Below are 9670 nucleotides of genomic sequence, written 5' to 3' on the forward strand. Positions count from 1 at the left end.
TCTGTATTGAGTTGCAGCCTCCTGATGCTTTAGTAAATCGCAGCATGCATTGTGTGGATTTGGTTTGACTCTGCTACCAAGGAAGAATATCTCCAAAGTGGTTACTCTTAAAGCATTTCGTTACTGTTAATTTTCTAGAGTTCTCTTTTCCTCCAAATATCAGCATACGAGAAACAAAATAATTATATTAATTCAAGAGCTAATGTCCTTAGATATTATCTAGCTTATTTGGTCAGGAGGGGTCTCTAAGTTCCAAGTCTTTGAGCTAAAACATAATCACAATATTTTTGGGTTTCTGATGAAAATTTTTGACACCACAGTTTTAAACTCCGTGCTAATTAAACACAATAACACACCACTAAAACTATAATACAATATAAATACTGTCTTAGCTTTTTAGACATCAATATTAATCATTAACCTGAGTACTTTATGTTCATAGTATTAAGGTTAGTAGGGGCAGGTCAATTAAATTGTTAAGCTTGCAGAGAGGACACCATCATCATCATCATCAACAACAACAACAACAACAACAAAACCACAACATTGCCTTGAAATCTTTAAAACTGTGAGTGGAAAGGAATGAGTTTCTCAAACATAACTGTTAGGAAGCACTGAATCTAAGTCAATGGAATCCACAGGAGAATACTTAGCACTAAATAAAACTATAGAGACATGAGACAATAACCTGAGAGAAGTAACTTGAGATCCTCGAGCCCAGATGAACACCCTGCTGTGATAAAAAGCTCTAGTTGAATGGACAATAAAATTGAATCTGTATGAGAGCCCAATTTTATACCTTTTGCTGACATTTATGAAATTTTTCAGCTTTATTTAAAAGTCTAGATATGGATTTCTTGCCCATTAGTGATGTTTTCAAAGTGTCTTTCTGACAAAGACAGAGTTCTTAATAAAAGCCCAATGAATGAAAAATTTCAATATAGAAGCAGTCGATAGAGCCTTGTACTACAGCTACATGACTCATGGTGAGAGAGAAAGACTTGGACATTTGAAAAATGCTTTGTGCCAGAGGAAGCAGAAGTGAGCTTTGCTGTGTTTAGAATAAAGTTGATTTTGTAAATACATCGAAGCTGTAAAATGATATTTGTCCATAGTCAAAGGCTGAGAAGAAAGGTAAGCTGCAAAACTGATGATAGCATATATATATATATATAAATCTTATTTCCATATAGTTGATATCGATTAATAAAAATCTCATTGAAAAAAATTATCCTATGTATTTCTGCAACTGTGAAACATTTTACACAAGTCATTTACCTTTGCAACCCTAGTAGTGCTTAGCAAAATCATTTATCTCTGCTATCTTTTTATATTTGAAAACTAATTTTCATCTTAATTTTGCTTTTCTGGTAAATATCATTGACATTACAGCCTCTAAGCTCTAATGCAATTAATTATTCAATATATCATTGACTTTTAGCCATTAGTGGCATTATTAACCTGAATGTTTTATTCATAAAACATGAGATTTAGAAATAAAGGTCACTCAGACTACTGAGTTTTTCAGGAAAGTCTCAGATTGGCAGGGAAAGGTTTTGAATGACATGAATTGTAAGAAGGAGGGCAGCACTGGGCAGGCAGCACTGTTGAGCCGTGCAGCCTTTGGTTGATCTGTTAGGAAGCTCTATGTTGGGATGTCCCATCAGAGATTCTTGAGATTAAGCAACAGGTCTCCCTCTATCATCAGCTATGGGTCACAGGCTGCTCCTAGAAAGAGGTCATCGTGAGAGGGTAACTCCCTTGTCCAAAAGCAGTCCCCAAAACCTCCTCTTTGAACCAAGGACCTAGGGCATGCTAGACAAGTGCTATAATATTGAGAAAAACCCAGGACCCAAGTTCCAATGAAGAGGAAACTTAAGGGTTTTTGAAAAGTCAATTGTATTGGAAGGTGTTTTGCTGGAGCAAACATTTAAAGAGTGTTTTCCTGAAGTGAACTCAGGTGAAAGACTAAGGCAGACTCATGAAGGAATGTTTAGCTGAAGTAGACACGGAGAAAGGATGTTCTGCTAAAGCAAGCACATGAAAGGACACGTGATGAATAATTCTTTGCTAATGACATGCATGTATTAGTCTGCCTTTTTAAGGATGCATTTTCTGGGATCCCATAGAAAGAAATGCAGCAAAAATTTTCTGGTGATGTGCTGCAGTTTCTTGCAGATTCCACAGACTGAGGCTGATTGGAAGAGTGATGTCACCTGAGACAAGTGCACGTGTTGAGGCAAGAGTCATGGATGACACATGATGTTTGGAGGGATGTAAATAGGACTCAACAGACAGTGACAGAGGCTGAGCTATACTTTCTTATATAACTAGCTGTGCAACACTTGTGGTCTCAAATCTTTGCTGATCTTTGCTTCCCTGAGATAGGCAAAGCTGAGAACTTCTCCTGGTTCCTCCTCATCCCTCCTCCTGACTCGAGCCAAGGCTGAGGCCTGGCTCTCTCTGCTAGGTAGTATCACAACTGCTGACTCCTATACTGACTCTACTAAACAGAACTGCTGGTGTATCCATGTAGGGTTTGATAACGGATCAACGTGTCTCTGCTAACCTATGAACTAAACTACCAATTTCCAGACAGCATACACAGGAGTTGTTCCAAAGAACCTTTCTAAATAGGTCCACTTCCCCTTCTCCTTTTTTTCTCAAAATGTCTGATGGGTGGTGGGCTACAAGAGAGATAAAGCATTTGAGAACCATTATTAAAATTAAGGTGTGAAAAATTAAAGTTATATTCCAATATTGGCCACTTTTGACCTCAAAGATTAGACTTGGAGTAAGCTTTGAGATAAAAATGCCATAAAGTAAGGCACATAAAATTGAAGTTGTAAGGAATGAGTGTCTAAAGGGATTATTAAGTATAAATGAATGAATAAGAAAAAGGACAGCACTTATACTTTGGATTGTGAGCCTAGCCTTTAATGGCTGAGGAAATTTGGAGACAAAGTGTAGAGCACAGACTGAAGGAAAGGCCATCCAGAGATTGCTCTGCCCGGGGATCTATCCCATATACAGATACCAAACCCAGACATTATTGCTGATGCCAAGAAGTGCATGCTGACATGAGCCTGATATAGCTGTCTCCTGAGAGGCTCTGCCAGAGCCTGACAAATATAGAGCTGTATGTTTGCAGCTAACCATTGGACTGAGCACAGGGTCCACAATGGAGGACTTAGAGAAAGGATTGAAGGAGCTGAAGGGGTTTGCAACCCCAAAAGAAGAAAATCAATATCAACAAACCAGACAACCCAGAGCTCTCAGGGACTAAACAACCAACCAAAGAGTACACATGGAATGACCCATGACTCCAGCTGCATATGTAACAGAGGATGGCCTTTTTGGGCATCAATAGGAGGAGAAGCCCTTGGTCCTGTGAAGGCTTGATTCACCAGTGTAGGAGAATGTGAGAGCAGGTAGGCAGGTGGGAGTGAGTGGGTCCCTCCTTCATTGGAGCAGGGAGAAGAGGAATGGGATAGCAGCGGTTTTCAGTAGGGAAACTGGAAAAGGGATAACATTTGAAATGTAAATAAAGAAAATGTCTGAGAAAAGAAAAGAAAGAAAAATAAATAAATAACATAGTTAATATAAGCAATCAGACAACAAAAGGAGATCAAGGGGATACAGATCGGAGAAGAAGAGGTCAAAATATCACTATTTGCAGATGACATGATAGTATATTTAAGTGATCCCAAAAGTTCCACCAGAGAACTACTAAAGCTGATAAACAACTTCAGCAAAGTGGCTGGGTATAAAATTAACTCAAATAAATCAGTTGCCTTCCTCTATACAAAAGAGAAACAAGCCGAGAAAGAAATTAGGGAAACGACACCCTTCATAATAGACCCAAATAATATAAAGTACCTCGGTGTGACTTTAACCAAGCAAGTAAAAGATCTGTACAATAAGAACTTCAAGACACTGAGGAAAGAAATTGAAGAAGACCTCAGAAGATGGAAAGATCTCCCATGCTCATGGATTGGCAGGATTAATATAGTAAAAATGGCCATTTTACCAAAAGCAATCTACAGATTCAATGCAATCCCCATCAAAATACCAATCCAATTCTTCAAAGAGTTAGACAGAACAATTTGCAAATTCATCTGGAATAACAAAAAACCCAGGATAGCTAAAGCTATCCTCAACAATAAAAGGACTTCAGGGGGAATCACTATCCCTGAACTCAAGCAGTATTACAGAGCAATAGTGATAAAAACTGCAGGGTATTGGTACAGAGACAGACAGATAGACCAATGGAATAGAATTGAAGACCCAGAAATGAACCCACACACCTATGGTCACTTGATTTTTGACAAAGGAGCCAAAACCATCCAATGGAAAAAAGATAGCATTTTCAGCAAATGGTGCTGGTTCAACTGGAGGGCAACATGTAGAAGAATGCAGATCGATCCATCCTTATCACCCTGTACAAAGCTTAAGTCCAAGTGGATCAAGGACCTCCACATCAAACCAGACACACTCAAACTAATAGAAGAAAAACTAGGGAAGCATCTGGAACACATAGGCACTGGAAAAAATTTCCTGAACAAAACACCAATGGCTTATGCTCTAAGATCAAGAATGGACAAATGGGATCTCATAAAACTGCAAAGCTTCTGTAAGGCAAAGGACACTGTGGTTAGGACAAAATGGCAACCAACAGATTGGGAAAAGATCTTTACCAATCCTACAACTGATAGAGGCCTTATATCCAAAATATACAAAGAATTCAAGAAGTTAGACCGCAGGGAAACAAATAACCCTATTAAAAAATGGGGTTCAGAGCTAAACAAAGAATTCACAGCTGAGGAATGCCGAATGGCTGAGAAACACCTAAAGAAATGTTCAACATCTTTAGTCATAAGGGAAATGCAAATCAAAACAACCCTGAGATTTCACCTCACACCAGTGAGAATGGCTAAGATCAAAAACTCAGGTGACAGCAGATGCTGGCCAGGATGTGGAGAAAGAGGAACACTCCTCCATTGTTGGTGGGATTGCAGACTGGTAAAACCATTCTGGAAATCAGTCTGGAGGTTCCTCAGAAAATTGGACATTGAACTGCCTGAGGATCCAGCTATACCTCTCTTGGGCATATACCCAAAAGATGCCTCAACATATAAAAGAGACACATGCTCCACTATGTTCATCGCAGCCTTATTTATAATAGCCAGAAAATGGAAAGAACCCAGATGCCCTTCAACAGAGGAATGGATACAGAAAATGTGGTACATCTACACAATGGAATATTACTCAGCTATCAAAAACAATGAGTTTATGAAATTCGTAGGCAAATGGTTGGAACTGGAAAATATCATCCTGAGTGAGCTAACCCAATCACAGAAAGACATACATGGTATGCACTCATTGATAAGTGGCTATTAGCCCAAATGCTTGAATTACCCTAGATCCCTAGAACAAACGAAACTCAAGACGGATGATCAAAATGTGAATGCTTCACTCCTTCTTTAAATGAGGAAAAAGAATACCCTTGGCAGGGAAGGGAGAGGCAAAGATTAAAACAGAGACTGAAGGAACACCCATTCAGAGCCTGCCCCACATGTGGCCCATACATATACAGCCACCCAATTAGACAAGATGGATGAAGCAAAGAAGTGCAGACCGACAGGAGCCGGATGTAGATCGCTCCTGAGAGACACAGCCAGAATACAGCAAATACAGAGGCGAATGCCAGCAGCAAACCACTGAACTGAGAATAGGTCCCCTGTTGAAGGAATCAGAGAAAGAACTGGAAGAGCTTGAAGGGGCTCGAGACCCCAAAAGTACAACAATGCCAAGCAACCAGAGCTTCCAGGGACTAAGCCACTACCTAAAGACTATACATGGACTGACCCTGGACTCTGACCCCATATGTAGCAATGAATATCCTAGTAAGAGCACCAGTGGAAGGGGAAGCCCTGGGTCCTGCTAAGACTGAACCCCCAGTGAACTAGTCTATGGGGGGAGGGCGGCAATGGGGGGAGGGTTGGGAGGGGAACACCCATAAGGAAGGGGAGGGGGGAGCGGGATGTTTGCCCGGAAACCGGGAAAGGGAATAACATTCGAAATGTATATAAGAAATACTCAAGTTAATAAAAAAAATTATTTCAATTGCAGTATAGTTTACAATAAATTACCTCCAACAACAGAGAAAAAAGGAAGAATATAACTTTGGAGCATGAGTGATGTATGAGGAAAAAGATCTTGTGGAGGAGACAAAGTCAAAGATGAGGCTAAGAAATTTTAACATCCATCTATAACATCCAGTGGGATTAATAAGAATATGACCAGTTGATGTGAAAATTAGAGTGGGCCAGGATGCCATATTTACAAGGGTTGACGCAGCTGATTTGCACATGGCATCTCAACAGTAGGAACTCATGACTGGAAACAGGGAGAGTAAGGACAAGAGGAACAAACTCTGTGGGCAGATGCATAGACTCCTTGTTGAATACTGTTTTCATCCTTACAACAAAGTTTAGCTCCTAGTATTTGCATATTATTTTCATTTCATTTGTAAGATCTATATATGTAGTATAAAATAGAGAAAAATTGAGTTAATACACCAAACAATAATGTAGTTTCTGTTCATTCCAGACTTACTGATAACTCTTTTGTTCCTGACATTGCCTGTATCATATACATTTTATTTTGTACTGTTTTACAAAACTTTTAACTTAGCTTTAATAGTACTATTATTAGTTTTACTGTTGTTATATCTGTGTGTTTTGTGCAACGATGAGTCTATATAGGCACATGTATTGTGGCATCCAAGTGGGGGTACGGGAAAAATTTCATGAGGTCAGTTCTTTCTTTTAACCTTTATATGGCCCCTAAGGACTAAACATGGGTCACTGTGCTGTGAGGCATGTTTAACATTTGCATGACAACAGGAGTCTATGGAAGCAGACTTGCTTTGCAAGTCACTGCACTGGTGACTTCCTGCTGTTGCAAGTTTTCACAGTCTGAACACAAACTTTTACATCACAGCCTTACATTCCAAAAATTGGAAATGAGTAAGAGCACGCTGAAGTCCAGGCATCAAAAGGATGTTCTGAGGTTAAATGGAGCAGAGGACACAATGGACTGGATGGTGCAGCCATTAAGACTTGTCCATTTGCCTTGCTCTAGTAATGAGAAGTGGGACTCGGGGTGATAGATCACCACCCCTTCCCCAGCACTCACTCGTCATCCCTGTAGGTCCGCAACTACTGAGGCACAAAACAGTCTGAATATGATCTCACAGCTCTTGTTCAGTAAAACCTCTTGATTATCACAACATTCATTGACATTTTGTTTAGCTGGAACATATTAATACAATTAATCAGATAAAATAATCCGGGAGTTTTTTTATTTGTGTGTTTGTTTTCTTTTGTTTGTTTGTTTGTTTTTTTCTGAAGGAAACCGGTACAGTCCTGGCAACAAGACAGGATATTTTAGCTAACTTGCCGGAAATAAATCCGTCCTCTCTTAATCCAAAATAGTGTCGGTTCTGTTCAGATGGGCAGATCTGGATGCTCAGTTGAAATTAGTGATGGTAATCTTATATGTATAGATGCCATTGCATGTGTAACATTGTGTTCCACTCCACCTATAATATACACGGTCAAGCTTCAAAAGAAAATTTGTCTTAAGAGGTTTGTGCTTATGTCACCTGTCCCTAAAAAATAGTGGAGATTTAGAGCCAAGGAGATGGATCAGTGGATAAAACACTTGCTGTTCAACAACCTGATTAGAAATCCGCAGCACCCACATAAATGTCAAGGAGGCACTGTAGCCCACCTACAATCCCATCTTTTAGTAGGACCCTTGAGGCAAACTACAGATCATGTAAGTCAACTCAATGAGCTATGCATAAAGTGTATGTTCCTGTGTCAATATATAAGTTGGGGAATAATCAAAGAAGAGAATATCAACCTTAGAAGTTAATACACCAGTTCATACATGTGCATACATATGTACCCACTACTACACACACATATGCAAACACTACACAATCAAACACAGATACATACCCATACACATGCAAACATACATACATGCCTACACATATGCTAACACAAACAATCAAAAATTAGACAAGAAGGAAAGAAAATACAGTGAAAGTCGAAGTTTAAAAGAACACTCAGGTCAAGAAAGAAAGCCTCACACAGTTGATACATAGGACAACTGTTGGTGTTATATAAACTAAAGGAAATTACACTTCGGAAACTAGAATCGTTGGCTGTCCTTCTGATGAAGTAGAAACCAGGTATGTAGTATGTGCAATGTCAGGTGATAAGTTCCTAATGGTACTTTGTACACAATTAGCTCAAATGTCTTAAAATAAGTTTATCTTAATTATTTTGATAACACTTAGGTCTAAAATAATTTAAAATCTTAGTGGAGAGGTTGTTTACAGATTATTGTGCCAGTACAGACTTTTCCTAATAGGCATGCTAGAAGTAGCAGAGTTTTGTATCAGCGTTATACAATGCCAGGATATATAAAGTTATATGCACTTATAAAATTTTCACAGTAACTTTATTTCCTTTGGCTTTTCTCCTTATAGACACTTCCCTCAGTTACTTTCCAAAATTGCTTTTATAAGATCATATTTTTACTCCTCACTCAGATGTTACTAGTACAGAATATCTTTTACTTTTACTGCTGAAGGCTTTATCTACTAGATGCGTATCAAGTCTCAGTAAAATACGGCTTATTTACAAAATTCTTCTTCACACTCGTGCCTGTTCTTACACTGAAGTTATATTTTAGGAAAATGGATTTCAGCATTCTAGATACTATCGAACTTGATCTCTCTTTCGAAAACAGGTTAATCTGAGAAGCTGAGACACCAGGAGATTGAAAAAGACTTAGGACTGTAAGAAAACCATCTGCTCCTCACTACATTGATTTGCTGAATTTAGTTTTACAGTTTAAGCAGCTTGGCTTGAGCACTGAGCCCCTGGGAGATGCTCTGGGTTCTGCACAGCTGATTCTGATCTTCACTTGTTGTTCTTGTCCCCGACAGCCTTTCAGATGCACATCTCTCCTGAGCACATTCTTTACTCTGAGTTGTTGAATGTTGTTCTGGAGAAATGGAGATCCCATGTTGTCCAACTATGTTTTGCTCCTAAATGAGGCCCATAAAATTGTAGAGCCAGGAGAAGTTTAAAGGCTGGGGAGTTCTAAGAAAGTCACCTAGATTCATGCCTAGCACCTCTACTGTCCCACTCTGGGACTAGACAGGCAGTGTTCTAAATGACTGTGCACATTTAGGGAGAAGCTTTCCATCTCAGAAGCCACAGATAGGATGCACAGAAGAAAAAGCCAATTGGATTTTGCTGCTAATGTCTAAATGCCCTGTTCTTCAAGCTATATGTCTTACTTATGTCAGCTTCTCTTTCATACATCAGAAACTGGGACTCTTTTCCTGATGTGCTGATATGGATACTTGAACTTAGTGGTCAAATGAAAGCTCAGTGGATATAGAATAGCACCATAAAAAGGATGTATGATGTCTAGTGAGGATGGGATGCATTTTTTATGCAACCCATGTGCTCAAAGCTAGTACTATAGATGGCGTATGATAAGAAATTAAATCATTATAGTCAACATTGCAAAAGGGGAAATGTCTCGCCAGATGAGAAATGAAGATATGGGCAATTCTGTC

This window comes from Rattus norvegicus, chromosome 17, assembly GCF_021556685.1.
Source record: "Rattus norvegicus strain SHRSP/BbbUtx chromosome 17, alternate assembly SHRSP_T2T, whole genome shotgun sequence".
Classification (NCBI taxonomy): Eukaryota; Metazoa; Chordata; class Mammalia; order Rodentia; family Muridae; genus Rattus; species Rattus norvegicus.